Raw genomic sequence first — 22782 nt, forward strand, 5'->3', positions numbered from 1 at the left:
AACTTCCCTCACTGTGTATGATTTGCCAGACTGTTTCTTCGTTTGTTTACTCATCCAACAATTCTCTTGCGAGTACCTCCTAAGGATAGTGGCTGGGAACTGTAGAAAAAGAGGCATCGAGAGATGGTGGGGGCCCAGGTACCTGCCTGTAGAATTAGGAGGAAATGCTATATGAGGGATTCAAGGAAAGGGCCCAGCAACAAAGACACCTGGGTCCAGTTCACTGCTCTGAGTCACCTGACCTGGGTGACTTTCTATCTTTCCTGATGAGATATTCAGAGACTTTGGCAGAGGCTCCAGGCAATGGGGGTTCCTACCTCCTTAGTTAATCCCAGAGTGCTAGCCCATGGGAATTTGGGACTCAGACATTGAAGTCCTGCAGAGACAGGCCTTTAGGGAGGGTGACATAGAACTGGGGATGTGGAGGACAGAGGATGTTAAAGAGCATTCCAATTGTGTGTTTTCATTCTTGCGCCCCAACATGGCATCTATTATGTTCCTTTCTCTCTTCCCGTGTAACTCTGTCAGAGGGCTCTGATGGTAGACTTAGAAGGCACAGGGCAGCATGTCATCCCTTGGTTTCTAAGTCACTCTACCATCAAAGTCCAGGATTAGAGTTTTCCAGCTCCTATGCATAACTTTTTCCTGCTGTGACTCCTCAGAGGCCCCTTTCTCGTGGGAAACAAAGCCAGGAGTCTCTCCCAACCATTGTCCACCTCCCCCAGGGTAGATTTGAACAGAGTCAATTTGTTCTAAAAGCAGTAAGTTTGTGGCCAAGAGAAATCAATTGGCCAGAAATGTGACAAAAGGGGAAATACACTATAGCATATAAGTAGATGAATTATGGATGCCTGTGGCTCCCAGACTCTAGCCCTTAGCTGGAAATAGCAGAGTGCACACCTCTCCTCAATCCCTACTTCACCCAGTTTGGAGCTGCTAGAGGGTGTGTCCTGCAAACAGTGTGTGAGTCCGTGACTAAGCACCTGGACAAGGAGAAGGAGGGGTCAAGTACAGAGTTGATCAGCTCCTTGGAGTTCCCACTGTTGGCCCGATGGAGCCATTTGGGGTTCAGAGAACATTCTTGAAGACTACCTGAGAGTGAACCTCTGATGCCCACTTCCACCCATTCCATAAGAAGAGCCAGGGCCTCCTTCAGGACTTGGGACTGTGACATCTGTTCTTTAGTACTCTTGGTAGTTGTTTGGACAAGGTCTTGCTATGTAGCCTGGGATACCCTGCAGCATATCATCCTCCTGTCTCAGGAGACTGAGTGCTAGAATTACAGATGAAGACAGTACACAATATGCAGCTTCCCCCTACCCATTATTTTTTGAGGTAATTTAAGTTTCTTGCAAACTCTTGATATTTACATGAAAAAGGAAGGAATAATCTTTACCTGTGGCAAAAAAAAAATCAAAACAAAGAGGACAGCAACAACAAAAAGCAACAAAATCCTTTCCTTATAATCTTTAAACCATTAACTCAAGCGTTAATATTTAATATTAAGAACTATCCTGTGTTCTAATAATTCTTGAAAGGTGTGTTGTGAGTTATGCTGTGGTCTAAAAATTATTTTTCTGAAGGCTCCAAGAAAAGCTAAGTCTCTAGGGGCTGTCTCCAGCCCCTACACCCTTCTGTTGCTTCTATTTTTCATCAGCCATGGCTGTTGCTCAGAACTCTGTAAATAATCTCATTGCCCCACAAGCACTGACTCCCTCTAAGAGGATCTAGTAAATCCTGATTATGAATTCGTGCCCCATACTTCTAACCTGCTTGCCCACCCCTCCTGCCTGCCTCATCCTCAGTGGGTGGAAATACACAGAGAAACTTGGGCTGACTAACTGAGAAAATGAATGAGCACATTTCCTGCCCACTGGATAGAATTTCACTTGGAAACTACCTCTAGCATTGGTTTGTGCATCAGGTAAGAGGCCCATACCAGGATCCTTGAAAGGAGGAGGAGGGACAGCCCTAATGCAAATGAAGTGCTACCTGCTACCAGTGTCTTTCTTTAGCTGCTCACATCACCTTCCCTGCCAGGCTGTTGCCCTTAGTCTCTGTCTGGTCCCATGCTTCTGACTGACACTCACTAGGTCCAAGAGTTTCTTTTGATTTCCGAGCACCTGCGAAAATGAATCTCTCATTCAGGATTCAGGTTGGGTGCTCACTTCATTGGGATATCAGAGGCTTCATCTTCATGAAGACAAATCATAGAGAGGTGAGGTCAGGTGGAACACACGGGAGGCATACAGACTCATTCAGATGTACTGCAGAGAAAGAGCTAAGAAGGAGCTGAGAATTTCGGTTGCATGTTCAGGGAGGCGGAAGAGGAAGCACAGCCTCAGAGTAACTCCTACAGTCACAATGAAGGTCTTGTTGGACCTTGACATACAAGCAAAAGGAATTGGGGTCCGAGAAGCCAAGTCTTATTCTGGGCACAGGCATAAGGGCAGTGAGGGTCTGCAGACTTTTCTACCTCTACTCTGTTCCACCCCTGCAACATTTCTCTGCTTCTCTAGACATCTGGGAATGGCTGGCCACTTGGATTATCAACTTGAGTTTCCATTGTATGGGACAGGGTGCAAAGAGATCTATAAGCATCAATTTATCAACTTCCTTTGGACTTGGGAGCTAACTCTCCAGTTTTGTTTTGTTTTTCCAGCTGTGGTTTGCCTCAGTTTCCTCGGGAGGCTGAAGGAGGTACAGAGAGAGTAATACTACACTAAAGGTGATGCTTGAATTCTAGGAAGGAGCACTGCTGCCTACACAGAGCTGTTGTTATTATACCGGCAATGGCCTAAGGCACTATGGACCAGGCTGGTGGCACACACGTTGGCATCTTGTTCCTCACGCATCAATGACTGAACTGGTCATAATCCAAGAACCAGCCAAAGCCCCACATCACTGCCTAGGCTGATGCTTCTTTGCCAGAGAAGCAGTTACATGTCTGGGTCTCTAATTTCCCTGGAGGATTCTGGGACTACTGCAAACAATACTGCAATTTGCCTGTAAGCCACCAAAGTGGCAGCTTTCCCGACATGTCACACTGCAGCAACAACATGGGAAAGGGCACAGGCTCTTCAAACACTCCATTGGAGATCCCACTTGCCTGGGCTAAGACACTCTCTGCTTACTTGATTTCTTGTGGGAGCCACCTTAGTTGGCTGGTGTCTGGCACTATCACACAGGAATCTTTCTGAATGGTTAGTCTGCCTTAGTGACAGATTCTGGCTGGTCCATCAGGCTTACTTCAGACGTCCATTCTCCACGGAGGCAAAGAGGAAAAGAGGACCTGTAGGAGGGCAGCCAGAGGAAAGATGGAGTTAGGGCATTCAAGAGAAGCAGGGCATTGGTGCCTGTAGATACCAACAGTCTTGGACTCCACTATAGAATTACTACCTGATAACACAATATGACTTTGAGCAAGGTTCTTAGCATCTTTGAAATTGGTTTTCTCACTGTAAAACAGGAATTAAAAAAAAAAGCCTCCCTCATACACTGTGAAGATTGAAGATAATGTGTCCAGTGTATAATGGATTTTCAATAAATGTTAATTTACCTTTCCGTCCCTCCCAACCTGATGTGGTGATTCTAAGTGAGGTAACGATGCCCAATCAATATTTGTCTATCCAATCAGAAGCCTTTTACAAACACAGTTCTTTAAACAACCATTAGAAGTCGACTCAGCCAGCCATCTTTGAGTGCTTGATTGCTGGTGTCTCTTTCTTATAGACATCTTTGAGCCTCTGCTTGAACACCCAAGGGATCATGATCTCATGAGCTCCCAAGATAGCCTGCTATTTTTAGAGAGTGCTGCCTGTTTGGATCTTCTTCTGACCGAGCTGCAGCTCACTTGCCTATAATTGTCATTAGTGTCAATTCCACCTCAAAGGCCACCTGGACCATTATTATTATTTTATTGTTCAATTGACAAAATTGTATATACTTATGTTAGGGGGATTCATGACAAAAAAGGGCTTGTTTGTTTGTTTGTTTGTTTGTTGGCTCATGGGTATGGATGGAGGTTTTAGCTCATGGTCACATGATTCTGTTGCCTGTGAGCCTGTGCTGAGACACAGCAGCTCTTTTCATGGTGCTCAGGATGCAAAATTCAAAAGGATCAGGGGACCAGACATACCCTTCAAAGACAAGCCCTCAGAGACCCACCTCTTCCAGCTAACCCAATCAGCTCTGAGCTCACTGATGGATGATCTACCGACGATGATCCAATCACCTTGCACCAGCACCACCAGCTGGGAACCAAACTTTTAACATGTGAACCCTTGGTGGGCATACTTTATTATATCTTACAGTTATAAGAGCATTTATGTTATACAAGATGATCATTTCCTGTCTATGTGTGCTGTGGGGTGGCTGAGCCAATGGTTTAGCATATACATTATTTTATAGTTATCATTTTTATAGTGTTTGTTAGACTATTTTTCACTAGTATATTAAAATTATCAAAATGCCTGAAGCAAGTTACATAGATAGATAGATAGATAGATAGTTTGATATATATGGTTTATTAAGCTTATCATTTTAAAAAACAAAAATCCAAATCAGGGTTTAGGCTCTGATGAGGGTCTAATGGCAGATGGCATTGTAGAAGATTGTATTCTAGAAGGAGAGCTCACATAACCAGAAAGGAAGCCATGGAGCCAATATGGGTCAAGCTCTCTTTCACAACTCTTTCTAGAGAGAACTCAGGGTCCATAAGAACTGCATTCATCTATTCAGAGAGCATCACACTTGTCAATACTGCAATACTCCCACTAGGTCCCACCTCTTAAAGACCCATACTCCCTCCCAATACCACCACACAGAGGACTGGAATCCTAGCACAAGGATCAACCAATGTGCAAACCATAGCAGTGTGAGAACACATAGCATATTCTATTATCTATTAAGAACTCTTAATATTATTTATTTCAAGTTGCAATAATCCTTACTAACAATAGTCACTGTGTTGCACAATAGATTTTTGAACTTTTCTTATCTCACTAAAATCTTGCATCCTTTGGCCCACATCTCTCAGGTTCTGCTTCCTATGTGATGGACTAGTACCCTGAAGTCCCTGCCCACATGATCAGCTTGACAGCACTCACAGTAACTTTATAGAAGCAGTGTTTGAGATGTATCTAGTCCTATGTTCCATGTTGAGTTCATGGCGGCAGGGTCCGCTTGGCAGTAGGCAATGGCTTGCTCTGAATTCTCTGTAAAGGGACCTATAAGGTAGGAGACAAGGAGGCTGGGGCTAGGTACCGTTGTGTCTGAGCTCCAGGATAACAAATTCTCTTTAAGAGTGAAAGGCAGAACGATGAAGAGAAGTGAGGCAGGCTCCTCCATAATAGGTTATGTTGATAAAGAAGAGGACCACAGGACCATCTGGCCTACAAAGAGCAGGAAGAGGATGCCAACGGCTCTGAGCTAAGATGGAGTATCTATACATGAAGGCCTTGTTTCTTTAGCCTTGACATAGAATGCAGGGTGGCCTGCTTGAGAGAGCTGTGGATAGCTGGTCCTAGTGACCCTGTATTGTGGCCTGGCCATACCTGCCAGCTCTGTGGAGCACCTGTGACCACTGGGAGAGTGGTGCAGATCAGAGAGGGGCCCACTATCAAGTGGGTTCTATGGGTTCCTGGCAGTCCAGCCGTTCTGGAGCATGTCTCTGTGTCTCAACCACTGCCCTCCCACTCCTCATGCCTGGCAGTCAGCCCCATGGAAGCAGCCTTTCTAATGTGACTGTACCCCAGAGGCATGTTGGCTGCGAAGGCTGTGCCAGCCTCCCAATGCAGAGGCGGATACATGCATAGCCCAGATATGTCAGCTCTATTCTACTGGGGTTTTCCTCACTCTACCCCCACCCCTTCTATTTCTGAGACTTTGTCTCTCCAGGGGTATCTTTTCATTGCATCGGAGGTGGAGGTTACTTTTCTGTACCAGGCCTTGGTTCAGTAACCCCCATGCCAACCCCAGAAAATTCTTCTTATTGGTCTCTGTCTGGGAAAAAGGCACAGCAAGGAATGAGGAATCAAAACGCCTCTTGTCACAAATATATTTCCTTAGACATGCTAGACGCAGGTGTTGGAATGCTCCCAAGCCCAGTCATTTTGTTGTTAAGAACGATTTTTCTTCAGAAAGACCCTGTCAGAATGCAAATGCTACCAGGAGGGGTAGCACATTAACTTATTACCATCCATTATCACCGGAGTGCAGTTTATCAGCTTCCTAACTGAGAACAGGGCCCTGGGGACAGAGATGCTGAACAGGTAGGGGCTGACACAGTGGGGGACAGGGGGCAGGGGAGAAGCTGCTAGAGCATCCTGGGAGAAAGACTGAAAGAGGGAGAGGAGGGGCAGGGAGCTCAAGCTGGCTATACTAGACTGCTTCCCCAGGCCTTGCTATTCATGGTGCTGGTTTTTTAGAGGGGCATCCTCGGCTAAAGGCAGGGCATTCCCCTTCTCCAGGATGGATGGAAGAGAGTTCTTTTCCCGTGGGTGGTTTGGAAATCATTCCACTCAGTTGTGTTCTACGTCGTTACCTTCCCAACCATTTGTTACTTAGGCTAATATTAATATTAATTTATATTCCCTGAAGACATACTGCCTGACAGGGAAGAAGGCCAGGCACACACTAAGTGGCAGGGAAAGTCAAACTGAGATGAAAACCAGGCCACATGTAATCCGCAAAGGGTGGAACTCACACATAGATAATACACTGATGGCAGCTCCAGGCAGGGTTCTTTCTGCCCGTCTCCTGGGGTGGGGGGAACCACAGCATACACTCTCCTCTCTTACTTGTAATGGCCGTGCCAAATAGGAATTTTGTGCTTATTTTCGGAAAAAAAAAAAAAAAAAAGAGGCACGGCTATTTCTACAACCACAATTTCCAAGAAAAGCAGATCCCCAAACATGCAAGGCCCATATTGCTCTGCTGCAGTCAGTCAGTATAGGGTGTGGATGTAGAAAGAGTCACAGATGCAGAAGAGTTTAGCTTTCTTGATAATGATCTAGAAGGTAAGGGGGGATGGTTGAGAATGAGGAAGTAGAGTGAACAGTTTTAACAAGGGGAGGAAACCACTGGATGAAGCAAAACTTACCTGCCTTGTACTATTTCTCGAGAGGCCGGTGGGAACCTTTTGTAGAGACCTAATATGCATTTTAGATCATTTTGTTGAACGTGCTCCTGTGTGTGTGTGTGTGTGTGTGTGTGTGTGTGTGTGTGTGTGTGTGTGTGTGTTAGCATTTTTCTCCGTTGCTGCTGCCAAGCTTTGACCTTTTACACACGGATCAGCATACAGTACAATGTGAACAGAGCTTGTGCTCATAGATTATATTTAGATTCTACTTATGGGAAAATGCATTATCTCATTAAAGGACTAAGTATTCTACCCACCTCTTTAGCAGGACTGAAAGTTAGTCTGACTGCTCAGGGATGGTCTATTGGCCAGGTAATAGGCCAACTGGCCCAACTGGAATGCTAGGTCTCCACTCAGGCTGGAGATGCTATTGTCTTAACCAGTTTGGCCTCAGTGGACCCTATTGCTCCTCTAACCGGTTCATAGAAGATAAGATTTCCAGCCTCTGAGCTGAATTTCCTCACTTCTGAATAGTGAACTCAGACCCCAGAGCAGTGAGGCCCCTTCTCTCCTTCTCTCAGTTCTTCTGTCTAGACCTCAGAGCTATGCCATCACAGAGAAAAGGACGAACCAGACCCAATCCAGCTCTTAGGAATCTTATGGCACCACAGAAAATGCCCAGCCAAGCTCCAGGCAGAGAGTGACTCACCATCAGTGACAAGGGGCAAAACAAAACAATGACTAGGCAGTCAGAACCATCCAGCTGTTAGCAGAGAGAGAAAAAAATGTCAATGAAAGAGGAGAAAATGGCTTTATAACAGACACCATAGATCAGGGTACAGAACTCAGGCCACCCCACTTGGCAGGTAGTCAGTCCACACTCATTGCAGGTAGGTAAGAGTAAGAGAGACCTCAAAGCCTTCTCAAGTCACCTGCCCTTGGAAGTTGTAAATGTGGCCTACAATCTTGACTGGTGGTTGGCTTTTCCTTCTCCATCTTCTTTACTAGAGTGTGTAGAAAATGCTTTTCTTTGCCCCCCACCACCAAGGAGATGGGATGCCCCCACTTTGTGCTACAATCTTGTTGCCACTCCCAATTCTCTTTGGTACCTTTCCCCTTGCTGAGTGGGTGCCCTCTAAGAATAAGCCAATTTACAGCCTGTTGTTTGCCCCTATGGCTACTCTTGTTTTTGTTTCTCTGATTTTGGCAGCCCAGTTCAAGGCTGGAGAATATTTCCCACACCGCAAATGCTTTCTGGCCAGGCTTTAGGATGTGAGAGACCAGAGAATGGGAAGTTTCTGCTCTGAATCCCCATCTAGGACCTTTACCTCCATAACCAGGAAGAAGTGGCTGGTCCCACCCACCCTAGTATCAGCCTAGCCATGCCTCCCTCCCCAAACACTTCTTCAGAAGGTTCCCAGCCCCCAGAGGTCAACCATTAATCACCTTCTAGAAGCCTGTTGCAGGGATTGTAATGGAAATGACTCCGTTGCTATGGTAACTCTGACTGGCCTGGCCAGGAGCTGCTCTTGGCTGCCTGGCCTTTCTGGGTCTCAGGTTTATTTACAAGCTGTGAGTTGCTGCCTGGAAGTATTTAAGAGAAGTCCTATAATGTGAGGCCTATGTGGAAAAGGCCAAGGATGACCATGTAAACCTAAACTAGACCTCATTTAAAGCGGCACTCATGTGGAGAAAGAGGAGTTTTCACTGTATTGCTACCCAGCTTCCAGTCAGTTTGTTGAAAATGTCGCAGATGGGCACAACTGTCCATTTGGGCTTTGAAGTGAACAAACTCGATTTTAGGCTTGCCCTTCCACTTATCATTGTGTGACTTGAGGTAAATTACTAAAACATTCTGTCTCCCTACACAGTAGAGTAGCACCCACTCACAGTGCAATGTTCAGAATTGAATACTGCAATTCAATAGCACACTAGTGGCAAGCCCTCTCTGTAAGGGGCCAGGCAGTAAATCTCCACAGACCATACTAGCTGTATTACAGTTACTCAGCTCTGCCCTTGTAGCCTGAGAGCAAAATGCAGCTGAGTCCCATAGCGCTGCAGTTGGCTGTCTTACCGGTGGCCTTTGTTGGGTTGTCTAGATGAACATGCATGAGTTCTGGAGAGGCACTGTGTATAATGATGCATATAACTGGCCACCTCAGAGAAGGAGTAGAGTGGGCACAGCAGCATGGAGACAGCAGCAACAGCATGAGAGCGACCAGGGCTGGCGGCACAGTCTTGGCTCTGGCAGACTCCATGGCCACCACTCCTGTGTCCAGGCTGGCATGTACAATGGCCACCTGCCACACTTAGCTGGGATTTAATATTCCTTCTCCATGAGGTTTGCTGGGGAGAGGGGGGATATGTGAACACCTAATCCACTCTGAATACTCAGGCTTACCGGCCCCTGGCAGTGAGGGTTTTCTGAGACTCTCCAAGCTATGAATGCTACACATTTTGAACTCTGTTTTGAACTGCGCCTGCCCACCAGTTCCAAGCAGCCAGCGGTAGAGATGGGCCAAACTTACCCTACTTGATGAGCTCTCAACAATCCCTTTCAAAGACCTGAGTGAGGTTTTGTTTTTGGAGCCAGGAGGCTATTTACTGAAGTTTCATCTCTCTGTCCTTTTAGAATAGTCGTCTATAGCAGGTGACCAGGGCTGAGTCGGGTCCATCATGCGATTTGAGGCTGAGGCCTCAGGTTTGCGCTGAGTAACTGTTGTCAAGGGGATCCTGCAGGAGGAAGACTGTCCTGTTGGTCTGAAGGAGTCTGGGGATTTTCTAGTCTATGATCACATTATAACCACAAGAAAAAATTTCCCAGGAACTTGTGCCTCAGTTTGCCTCTCTGTAAACTAGGGCTATCCTTCCCGCACCTCCAGCCTTCATGAGTGGGTTTGGGGTAGAAGCAGCCTAGTGGCATCTATGAGGACAAGTGATATATGACTCTGAGAGAGCCATAGTTGTGTGGCTTCTTTGGATGGTACTCAAGCTCAGAATGCCTGACAGTGTCCCCACTCACCCTAGATATTGAACTGCCAGCTTCCTTCTCATGAGGTTTTAGTTAGCACCGGCACTTACATGGGGATGGATGGAGCTTCACGGTTTACAGCAGTTTCAGAGGCATCTTCTGCCTTTGCCTGCTTGTAGACCTCCAGGGCTGGCACAACAGACAGCTTGGCCCAGAGGTGAAGATGAGAAAAGCACCCATTCTGTGACTCTTTGACCCCATGCATACTTTCTTCCACTTCTAGGTGGCTTTATGCAGGGCTCTCCTCTCCGTCTCTGTATCCCCCAAACATCTCAGGAGACTTATTTATTCCCCTTTAAACAGTTCTGTCTTACTTATATCGTATCACTATCTAAAAGGCGCAAGGAAATTTGCTTTAGAGAGGCAACAGGAAGGCAATTAAAAGCAATGGGCTGAAGAGGGCTTTTATTCTGGAAAGGCACCTTCTATCCTTAGCCTCCTGTCTTCGTCACTATATTAGTCAGTTTTCTCTTGAGGAACAAATTGATAGAGCAGCTATATAGAGAAAGGCTTTGTTGGAATGGATTGCAGACTGTAGTCCTGTTAGTCCAACAATGGCTGTCTACCAACAGAAAGTCCAAAAATCAGTAGCTGTTCAGTCCATGAAGCTGGATTTCTCAGCTGATCTTCAGTATATGCCAGGATCCCAAAGAAGTAGGCTCCAATGCCAGTGAAGGAATGGACTTGCCAGTGAGAGTGAGAGTGAGGGCAAGCAGGCAAAGAGAGCAAGCTTCCTTCTTCCATGCCCTTTATATAAGCTGCCAGCAGAAGGTGTGGTCTAGGTTAAAGGTGGATATTCCCACTTCAAAAGATGCAGAATAAAAGTGGATCTTTCTACTTCAAATGATTCAATTAAGAAAAAAATCCCTCACAAGTGAACCCAGTGCTTAGATTTTAGTTAACTCTAAATGTAGTCAGGTTGGAAACCAAGGATAGCTATCATAGTCACCAAAATTAATTTAGTTTTCACACTATTTTCCCCTCCAGGCCATTCTTGAGCCAGACAGGTGTGAGGGAGAGTCGGAGCTGTTTTATACCATCTTCACCTGGTGCTCTTTCTACTTATCAGGGGAATGGAGACAGCTGGAATTCATAAAGATTTACTCTGGCTGTGATTGTGTATCCAGCTGTCCCCACATGTCTATACTCACCAGTGCCCAAATGCTACACAAAGCCAAACATGGTTCAACATTTGTGTCCTCTTTTGCAGACCTGGTGTGTGTGTGTGTGTGTGTGTGTGTGTGTGTGTGTGTGTGTGTGTGTATTTTAGTGGGATGTAAGATTCCCCAGACATTCTGGGCCAGGCAGAGTTTTGTCCCTAGAATCACTCCTTTGGTAGTTATGGAGTAGAGGCCTTTTTTGTATTTCCTTTGGAGGCCAGCTTCAAGTTCCAGAATTTCTCATGTCTGCTAAACACACTAACTTGTCAAGAGAAACAAATTGTTGCATCTCCCTTTCAACTATCTTCTTCCCTACCATGGCTTCAGTGTAGGGTCATGGTTCACAAATGAAACCTTGTAAAGGTCTTTCTTCCCCCTTCTCCTTCCCTTCTGTTCTTTGCCCTTTCATCTTCTTCCTCCTTCCCATTTCTCCTGTGACAAATCCTACTTTACTGACCAGGTAGCTAGCAAGGTTTGTATTTACTTTACCTCCAGGTTCAATTCTATTAGAGAAAATAGTGAATAAAGAACTACATTTTTCCTATATTTTGTTGTGTTTGTTTTTGCAGTGAATATTCCAAACTTTAAAAAAATATCTTTAGGATATTTGGTATGGTATTATCCACTTTCTCATTGTTGTGACAGAATACCAAATAAAAGCATTTTATGGAAGGGGGAATTTGGTTTGGCTCACAGTTTGAAGGGGTACAGTTCATCAATGCAGGCAAGTCAGCATAACAGGAGTGTGAGGCAGCTGGTCCCATTGCATCTGCAGTTACAAAAGCAATGGGAGATTAATTCAGGTGCGCCATTCACTTTCTTCTTTTCATTTAGCCTGAGACTGCGGCCATACATGGTGCCATCCACAATCATGGTGGGTCTTTCTACCTGGTCCCATCTCCTTGGAAACATCCTCATAGGTGTGTTTAGTAGCATATCTCCTAATCTAGTGTGCTACATCTGGCACAGTCCATTTTTAAGGAACATTTATACTGTTATTGAATGGAAGACAATGCCTAAGGATTGATACCAGACAATAGCTTGACTGCCCTCCTGTATGGGATTCATTACCACATCATTATCTAATGTATTCTTCCATGATGCATAAGGAAAGTCACTGGTGCAGAGGACTCGATGACCAGCTCAGCTTAGGCACTCCTAGTGGAAGGAAATTAGAATCCTGAGGGCAAAACATAGGGCAAAAATCTAGTTTGAACCAGTCAGAGGTGGAAAAGGGCCCTACTAGGTCCCTCTCAGACCCATCTTTGAAGCAACCGATGTCTTCAATTTAGTTCTCTGTAAGTTGTCATCAACACCCACAGGTATCTTTCCCTTCAAGACAAGACCCTGACAAAGGTTGCAGGAGAAGAAAGGGCTCTCTTTGAGGGCCCTGTCCTTTGCTCAGCGAAATATGATCTATTAGAGGTTTGCAAATCAATAAAGGCAATTTAGGGCCCCTTCTCAGAGTCTGTGTGACTTAGAGGAAAGGAATAGTGTACTGCCATGAGCCCCCTTGCTCCTTTTTGTCTCTGCAATTATAGTAAATTTGCCTAATGCACTAAAAGCCAATGAATCTTGTAGACTGATGATGGGGCTGGGGAAGGCAGGAGGGAAGATGTCAGATACTAGCAGATGCCCTGCTAACCTTGGTTTTAATTAGGCTTTAGTGAATAACAAACAAAACAATCCTTCATTAGTGACAACTAACCACAGTGACTGAGGCTCATATGTAGTTGGTTGTTGCAAAGAGCATCGCCCTACACCTTGTGAGAAAAGTCAAAAAAGCTTCCCACCTCTGGATCATGTCTCAGGAAAGCATGGGGCCTCTCTGCTCTGCCACTGGTGGGTACAGACTTTTGTCCTCCAAAATGAAGTCTAGGCTTAGAAGCTCTTGTATGCCCTTCCACTACTTGCAGCAAGGTATAATCCTAAGGTGACTGAACTCATCGGCATTAATCACAAGGTAAAAGTCACACCAATCCTTTCTCTCTGGCTGTGGATAGAATATTAATGGTCTAATAACTCAATCTGAAATCGTAAAAAATAGCTTGGCTGTATTTGCCAAGCTGTCATGGTCAAGAAAGATAAGCGAAGACTTCAGAACTGTTCCAAGAAGATGAGACATCGTGACAACTGAACACGTTTGTATCTAATGATGCATGAGTTTTCTTTGTCTATATACAGCAGTATTTGAATAACGGAGGAACTCTATTATGTCTATATATGTGTTAGCAATGTTATCACAATGCTAATTTTCTATTTTTTATTATTGTACTATGCTAATGTGAGACAATTCCTTATTTTTAAGAAATATGCACTGAAGTATTGATGGCCAAAATGCATTTACCCCCAAATGATTTAGAAAAAATCTTGCTCTCCTCTCTCTCTCTCTCTCTCTCTCTCTCTCTCTCTCTCTCTCTCCCCTCCTTTGCTCCCTCCCTCTTTTTGTCTCTTTCCTCTTTCCCCCTCTCTCTTATTGCTGTATCTGTTGAAAGCAAATGCAGGGGCCTCCCTAGTGTGGGCATTAGGTGGAAGGCATGTTCCCTCTGCATCTTTTGTGTAATTCTTAAATAATGACGAAGTTGAAAGCAGGAAGAAAAAATTCAGTCCATGTAAAGATTATAGCAGAGAGCGAAATGTTTCAGGCTTCTTCCCTTCCCTCCTCCACATGGCAAAAGATGAGCCTATCTTTCCAAATCATATCTGGGTCTGTGATTTAAACCTTCAGATCCACAGGACTGTAGCCACCAGCGCAGCTTTGCAGATGATGAGGTTTCTTACATGATGAGATTAGATGAGATTTGCACAGAGAACCAGAGAAAAATGAAAGGATTTGGCCTGATGATCACCAGGCTCCTTTCCAACCCAATATTCTGTGACCTCCTGATCCTATGAAGTAGAAAATAAAATACTGCAACAGTTTGTAGCCTTTAAAAACCACTTGAAGAAAAACTCCTGCCTTCATTGTTGCTGCTTCTTAAGACCACATGTGGCAAGGTTAAGTGGCTATTCCACCTGCCACTATGTGGTGGGCAGAACTTGCTTTGGAAGCCCAAGGCAGTCATGGACTAAGACTGGTCTCAGAGTAACCTCTACTCCATTTTGCTGACCTAATGGGATGATTTCAGGGGTCCCTTGGACTAAAATTGTATGCATGCACAATTAGAATGAAGGAGCTTGGGGGCTGTAAAGATGTATCAGTGACTGAGTGAACAGTTCTTGCAAATGGTCTGAGTTTGGTTACCAGCACTGGTCAGGCAGCTCATAGCTGCCTGTAACTCTCTTGGGGTTCCATTCTTCTGATCTCTTCAGGTACCAGCACTCATGTACATATACCCCCACACAGACAAACAGGCACACACAATTTACAAAAAGAATTTTTCTTAAAACATGCAAAAGCTTTACACTATTGTACAGTGTACCTCAGTATGCCAAATGGGGCAACGTTCTGTGTTCTAGCATCAATCTACAGAACTGTGATTCTAAAAAAGATTTAGAAATATATCCTATCATTAAATTAAGAATATCCAATGACAGTCTTGGTTAGGGCTTCTATTGTTGAGATAAAACACCATAGCCAAAAGCAACATGGAGAAGAAAGGATTTACTTTATCTTACATCTTCACATTATAATCCATCATCAAGGTAAGGCAGGACAGGGACTCAAACAGTGCAGGGACCTGGACCCAGGAGCTGAGGCCATGCAGATCCCATGGAGGAGTGCTGCTTACTGGCTTGCTCCTTATGGCTTGCCCAGCACCCATAACACCTAGGACCACCAAGTCCAGGGGGGAATCTGGGCCCTCCAACATCAATCATCAATGAAGAAATACCTCCCACAGGCTTGCTCAAGGTATGGTCATATTCTCAATTAAGGTTCACTATTCCTAAATGACTCTAGCCTGTGTCAAGCTGACATAAAACTAGACAGTACAATAATTGTCACCAGTTCCTAGTTAAAGATAAAATATCTTTCAAGAAGGTCATGGCATCTTTCACATGGGAAGGTGGCTTATAATTTTTCTAGAAATAACTGCAGGGAAGCTTTGTTCCATGCCACCAACAAGGAGTTGAATCTCCTTCTTGAGATAGTCGTTGTGAAGTATCTTTTAATGGGGAAAGGAGAAGTGACTGTAAGAGGTGGCACGTGACCCAGCATATACTTCTTGCTTGTGTTTCTGTAGTAGATAGCTATTGCTGACATTGCTAGATGCCTACCTAATACCCATTCCCTTCTTTGTCATCAGTATCAGTGTTTCTATTTTGTTTGATATTTCAATGTCCCTAGTTTAAAATACTCCCATTCCCCAAATGTCCCAAAGTTAGAAATGATTGTATGACCCAGTTTAAGTAGAAAAGATATAAAGAGAAAATTTAGGGAAAGATGCTTTTCTAATTAAAAAGTAGATCCATCTGGCCTGGCTTTTGCCTCTGTTCATGCTTGGGATGTGTCATCATGCCTGGATGGCAGAGTAGCCATAACTGGAGCCATATGAATTATGTGGGGCCATGGTCTGGAAGGGGTCTTAGTTGCTTCCTTTTGAACTTTTTGAACATGTAAGGGTATGAGAAAAATAACTCTTTCTGATAGAGGTCTTCTTCCATTTTCCTGTGTGTAATCCTCAATGGAGACCCCAGTGCTGTGACCCCCCACCCCATCCCCAACCCTTAGTCCTTGTGATTTTCCATAATCCTTAATTCCATGACCAAAACTACTCTGATAACCTGCTATTATATTCTCTGGTCATAATGTCCTCCGATTGCCTTAGTCCAGATCCAGTTGCTGTGATGGAATGCCTTCACCTGGGGTAATTTATAAAAAAAGAGAAATTTATTGCTCAAAGTTTTGGAGGCTGAGATGTCCCAGATCAAAGTGACAGCAAGTCCTTATAGATGACAACTACTTCGAATTACCATATAGTATTAGGAATAAAAGGGCAGGTTCAAGCCTTCATTCAATACCACTTCCCAACCAACATCTCCTATTTCTTAATTCCATCATCTTTGAGACTTTTGTTTTTTGTAACATGTGAATTTGGTGGTGAATGATCACAAGCATTCCAATCACAACTCTAGTCTATACTCTTGGTTCAGAAATACATCCAAACCCTGGCTGGAGAGAAGGCTCAGTGCTTAAGAGTCAGTACTGCTCTTGAAGAGTACCTGAGTTCAGTTCCCAGGTAGCTCCTAATTGCTGGTTAACTTTGGCTCCAGGAATAGGATGCCCTCTTCTGGCCTCTGAAGGTACCTGCAGTTCTGTGCATGGCCACTACACACACACACACACACACACTTTAAAAATAAAATCAGTCTTTTAAAAGAAGAAAAGGAAGGGAGGGAGGGAGAGAGAAAAAGGAAGGAAGGAAGGGAAGTGAATGGCCAGCCCAGAGTTTAAAACTATAATAATCTGAAGATAAAATCTGTGTTTTTATGTAGAAGAGATGTACTTTGTTTGTAGATATGGAATTATGATAGTACAATCTCTGCAATTGTGTCAGCCATGTAGTAGCAAGGAATAAAAACCTTCTGAGAGAGGAGCTGACATATGAGAATGTGAATCCCAGCTGATGATGAGACTGGATATGTATGACATCATTTGTACCCCTGCATCAAACAATGCCTGAAGCTGGAAGTAACTCTGGGCTTCCTAATTCTATACGAGATGCCTTTCTTCCTTTGTAGCACTAGGGAGGAATTCCTGGATCCAGAGAGTTCACAAGAAGCCTTATTAATGCAGAGACCCAGGGTGGATGCTGACTCAGGGTTTGGCAGCTGCTCTCTTAGAAAATACCTCCTGGTTAATGAGCTGGGGTTTGCTTTGCTTCCTAGGAGCAGGGCAGCTTAGTTTAAGAAAATTCCCCGTCCATGTCAGCGTTATCATTTTTCATCCCTGTTGAGAACACATTCTGATCTCTGGGCCCAGCAAGAATAGTTTTGTCGGCTCTGGAAATGAGGCCCATCTGGGAGAGAAACGGGGGTCTATTTTATCTGGCTTGGGGGAGGGAAACACAAGCTAATGGAATGTCCTGTGCTGAGTTATCTGCTCATCTTTCAGGAAACACAATCACTCGGGACAACACTCACTTTCATAAAATTGTCTCTGACACCATCTTAATTCCACAAATTACTGTCAACCGGAGCTGTGAGGAGTTATTTTTAAACTAAATCTACTTGGCAGGCCAAGGGGCAGACTTTCAGAGTGTAACACATAAATGCTCCCAGAATTACCTGGTGGTTTGAAACCCAGAGCAGAGAGGTAGCACTGCCTTCTGCAGGGGAAGGAAACTATAGGGCTTGATGGACGAAGGAGAAACCAGGGTCCTGGTGAGGCCAGAGCGTTTATCAGTTAATGTTGCTATTTCCTAGGGCTGAGATGCAACAACTTGCAAGCAGGTGGTGAAATGACTGGAGGAAATGTAAGAACCTCAGCCTACAAGGCACACCAAGGTGGTCCCTAATATACTTAAGAGTGTCTCCCTATGTGTGTAAGCCACTCTCTGGGAACAAAATATACATCAGATTGATTGCATCAGTCTTCTGAACTTACTAACCTTAGTCTCCTAGCTCAGCTTTGACTCCCAGGAACAGCCATGTCTTTTGTGGCAGTATGGGTCATAGTGCATCATTTGGCCTTTTGAGACCAAAAGCTCCCAGATTCTAGACTCAGTCTTTGGGATTCTAGACTCTCAAAGCCAAGCTTCTAGAGCAATACACATGACCTTCCTCCTCCCAGAACTTTACCTGTCCCCTTTTTCTATTGGCCTCCATTCATTTCCACACCACCCAAAATTGGTCACTTTGTGTGGAAACGTTTCCAACACTCTGGTATCAAATATATGAAACTGAACAAGGCAAGGACGCAAGCATCTTGACCTCTAACTAATCCTGTTTGCTTGCTTGCATTCGCTTTCCTTCTTTCCTCCATATTTTCCATCTTTCATCTAAAACATTGTCTTGCACCCAGTTCTGCCAGGTATTGCTCCAGCTGTGGAGATGAGGCCTCCTGAAGAGCCACTTCTTCCTAACCTGTGGCAGATGTGCCATAGGCCATCAATGAGACCCCGCTCTAGCCTGTATGGAAGCCCTGTGAGGTACAGGTAACAGCCCCTGCCTGATAGCTAGGGGAGCTGAAGCTCTCACAGAATGGAACATCTGCCCTGGCCACCCAATATTTGGTCCTGTAGTCACCATTCCCATCATTGGCTTTTTACATTAGCCTATTCTTCTTTAGCAACCACATGTCCAAAGCAGACACATATCCGTGTGACATACAGCAATTTGGCTAGGCTAGGGCTCACTGCCTGTAGGTTTCTTCTCAAGGTTCCACTTGTATCCAACACTCTGAAGGGCTTTGAGGAGGTGAAGGGACTAGAATGTTCTGACTATAGCCCTCCCCCCACCATGTCCTTTTTCTTAACAAAGTAAATAAAGAGAGCATTATTGCCTTTGTCCCTGACCCCAGGCCACAGCTGGAAAAGAATACAACTGAAATAGAGTTCTTGTGGCTCTGCAAACCTCTGGCTGCCTTCCTGGGCTTGAGTCATGTCTCCAGGAGAGCACCATTAATTTGGTGCAAGGCACGAAGAAAAAAAAAAAAAAACAGAGTGGTGCAGAGCTCTCAGCACAGACTGAGGAGTTGCTGGGTTGTATTCACAAGCATGAGCTGAAATCAGAGATTATAGAGGGTGTGGATGGGTCCAGAGTCAGCAAGCATTCCTTGGAGCAGCGTACCAGACAGCCCAGAATCTAAGTTAGATGGTTTTTTAAAGATGTCTTCCATTGGGCCAGGAAGGGTTTTTCTTCAAAGAATGCCCTTTTCAAATCATAGTAAGTTAGTGTTGTTGAGACAAGGGTCAGACTTGGGCTGGAAGGTTGTTACCCCAGGGACGTGCTCAGATGTGCACAGATAGCAGGAAAGAAATAGAAAATCATCTTTGGGTCTTCTGTCTTGGAGATGGCCGGAGGTGCCTGCTGTCACAAAGATGGCAACGCTTTCTTTGTTTTTTCCCTGGAGAGTCTGAGACTGTGAGCAACAATGCCTAGAGAGGAGTCAGAACTCCTCTGCAGTGGGGTCATGGGAGTGGTGGGACCTCCAGGAAGTAACTGCTTCCCCTACAACCTTCTGGGAGGAGGTCCTGGGAATTTCTCCATGTAGCTAAGACTCTTGCTTAAATGTAGAGAGGAAGCTATAGCTGATTGGACCAGGTGCCTAAACCAGCGATGACCAGTGCCAGGAGTGATAGTACCTTTTGAATGGAGGCGTCCTCCATTGGCTCCAGGAGGACTTCAACTTATAGGTCCCCAGAGGTAACTGTTTTTCACTGGAGCAAACACTCTTGGTTGCAGAGGGACTGGGACAGGGAAGCAGAGTCATGTGAGACTGGAGTATGGTGATATATTATTTATGCTTTATTCAAGCTTGCTTGAAGTATCAGAAAGCAAAGCCAGCCACACTAGTTAGCTCTAGAAGCTAGGCAGTGGTGGCACATAACCTTTAATCCCGGGACTCAGGAGACAGGCAGATAGATCTCTCTGAGTTCAAGGCCATCATGGCCTACACAAGAGTGAGCTCATGCCTTTGATCCCAACACTTGGGATCACACGCCTTTAATCCCAGCACTAGAGAGGAGGAGAAAGGAGATATGGCTGGGAGGAGAAAGGAATATAAGAAGGAGGAAACAGGAACTCAGAGCTTTTGCCTCTGAGGATTCATGGAGACAGGATTGCCATTTCAGCTTGGTAGAGGTTAAGATCTACTGGCTTGGCTGCTTTGCTTCTCTGATCTTCAGACAAGCTTTAATAAATCATAAATAATATATCTCCACACTGGGGAGACAGCTCAGCTGGTAAAACACTTGCCTTATAAGCATGAGGACCTGATTGTCATTCCCAGAACATCCGTTGAAAACAGATAAACAACTAACCAGGTATAGTGGTGAACACTTGTAGTCCAGCCCTGGGGAGGCGGAGACAAGTGAATCCCGGGGCCTTTCTGGCTACCCAGCCTAGCTTACTGGTAATGTCCCAGTCCAGTGAGAGTCCCTGTCTCAAAAAGGGGGTGGTAGTGTCTGAAGTATAACAATCAAAATTGTCCTCTGGCCACACCCACATGTGCACCCCACCACATACAAGTACACCCCCCCACACACAAACAGAGCCCATGCTGGAAGGGTGGCATCACTCTTCTCTCCAGCCTCAGTAAGAAAATGGACACAAGCTCCATTCGGAGGTGGGCGGAGGTGGGGGGGCAGGGAAAGAGTGAATCTCATCCCTGCTGAGGAATCTCAAGCTACCTTCATCCTTCCATCTCCTCTCACTCACTCCCCATCTCCTCTGTTTGTGACTGCACTGCTGAAGGATTCTTTCTGTGTCCTAAGGGACCCATCTTCCATCCTTTCTGCCCCTTGGCTGCTTTAGAAAGCTCTAGAAGGGCAAGCCTTCCAAATGCCTCCAAAACGAGTCCACTTGAGGTGCATTGACGGGTTGAGCAGAACACTCTGCATACACTCGCTGCAACCTGGCACTTACTGACCTGTCCCAACAGGCACCATGAATGGTGTCAGATCCAGACTGGTGCTCCATGGATCTGGGACAGGGATGCAGCCTGTGCTGCAGGGACAGCATGCAGAGTTGCATTTGGCACCAGCCACAGCCTCCCTCCCGGGGAACTCTGAGGTTGAGTGTGCCTGCTGCCTTCTTCACACTCAGCAGGCTGAACTGGCCACCTTCCAGGGAGTCTCAGGCCTGGAATCCAGGCCCTTCTCCTCCCCTTCCCCTACCGCACCCCAGAGAGCTCTGATCAAAGTGAAAAGAGAAATGAAAGAGTCGCAAGGAAGCACAGTTGTGTGGGAAGGCTGGGAGAGAGACATGGTTAGCTTATCTGTCAGCAACTGAAACCCAGAGGGGTTCCAGGAACAGCCAGACTGGGGAAATTGACCCCAACTTCCTGGCCTTGTGCCAGCTGGAGGAGACTTAGTCAGAAGACTACTGTAGCCTATCATCCGGAACATGAGACTCCAGGAGAATTGGTCCCCTGTCCCAAGGTATCTCCCTCAGCTATGATTATCCGGCAAAAGGCTGGACCCCTCTGTGAAAACACAAGGCATGCTCAGAGGTTGGCCCAGACCTTGTAGCAGTGGATAACACTGTCAGATGAATAGGAGGTGAGATGAAGGCTGCTTGGAAAAGTCCTGAGTGTCTTGATGTGGTGACAATCATTGAAAGCAAGATTTAGGTCAGTTTGACAGTTCAGTTAGTAAAGTGCTTGCCCGTGCAAGCATGAAAGTTTGAGTTCCATCCTCATGGTATGCACTAGTAGGGCAAGGATGGTAGAAACAGGCTGACCAACCACACTAGCTGATTTGACAAGTTCCAGGCCATTAATAGATCATCTCAAATAACAAAAACCAAAAACCCAAGGTTGGAAGTGTTTTGAAAAACAATACCCAAAGTTGATCTCTAATGCACCCATGTGTACATTCTCTCTTCTCTCTTCTCTCTTCTCTTCTCTTCTCTTCTCTTCTCTTCTCTTCTCTTCTCTTCTCTTCTCTTCTCTTCTCTTCTTCTCTCTCTCTCTCTCTCTCTCTCTCTCTCTCTCTCTCTCTCTCTCTCTCTCTCTCTCTCTCCTCACTTGTCTCTTCTTTCTAGTCTTTTATTCACTAAAGCCTGGCATATCACATTTGAGTTCAAGCCTTAACACTTAATGATCTCGGGAGCATTACTTAACCAGAACTCCAGCTTCCTTATTGCAGATAGCACTCTTGTCTTCCCTATCACTTCTGTTGTGAGGAGTGAGATGCTCCACGAACAATTCTCCATATGTCGCCTGACACAGAATTAAACTCTCACACACTCTGAAAGGCACTTAGTATTAGTTAGTCTTAAAAACTACCTTGCATTTAAAAGTAAACTTTGAACACTGGAGAATTTTATTGAAGAGGATATAATTCCTACCTGTAGCTAGGAAAGTGTTTCTCTCCCTTGATGAGGTGGTCTCTTGAGCCTGGAGGACATAACCCCCACTCTCCTTGCTATGGCTGCTAGAATATGTGCTAGAATAGTATACTATTTCAGTATACTACCTCAGGAATACTTGAGGAGAGATTCAACTCTTAATTTTCTGTCTCTTACTTATCCTCCAGACTGTTATTAGCTATTTCTGTGATGTGTACTATATTGCCTCATCTAGTATATATTAACCCCAGGATGATACAGCATCCATTTGTTCATCCACCCGTCATCCACCCCAATGAATCAATATTGATTACCAATTGTGTCCACAGGATGAGCAAGCACTTGAGACACACCAATAAGTACACAGTTTTTATCTTTATAAGTCTAATTGGGGAGAGACAAATATTGAATATGTAATAATGCAAATATGTAATTACTGAAGAATAGTAACTAGGAACACCTACAATCTATGATGAACCCTATACTCTGTCCTTGTTAGTTTTTAGTGCCAACTTGACACAAACTAGAGACACTAGAGAAGGTGTAGCCTCAATTGA

General features: G+C 45.0%; 1 long non-coding RNA gene across 2 annotated transcripts in view; it reads left to right on the top strand.

The window, feature by feature from the left end:
• Positions 1-22782, top strand: part of LOC118238684 — a 56603-nt gene that overhangs the window by 23583 nt on the left and 10238 nt on the right. Inside the window, exon 5 of one of the 2 annotated variants that reach the window (XR_004769611.1) lies at positions 2663-3564. The exons of the other annotated variant lie outside the window; for it this stretch is intronic. This is a non-coding gene — a long non-coding RNA (uncharacterized LOC118238684). Of the gene's footprint in view, positions 1-2662; positions 3565-22782 lie in introns of those variants that run through there. 2 annotated transcript variants of the gene reach the window in all.

This window comes from Cricetulus griseus, chromosome 4 (assembly GCF_003668045.3).
Source record: "Cricetulus griseus strain 17A/GY chromosome 4, alternate assembly CriGri-PICRH-1.0, whole genome shotgun sequence".
Lineage (NCBI taxonomy): Eukaryota > Metazoa > Chordata > Mammalia > Rodentia > Cricetidae > Cricetulus > Cricetulus griseus.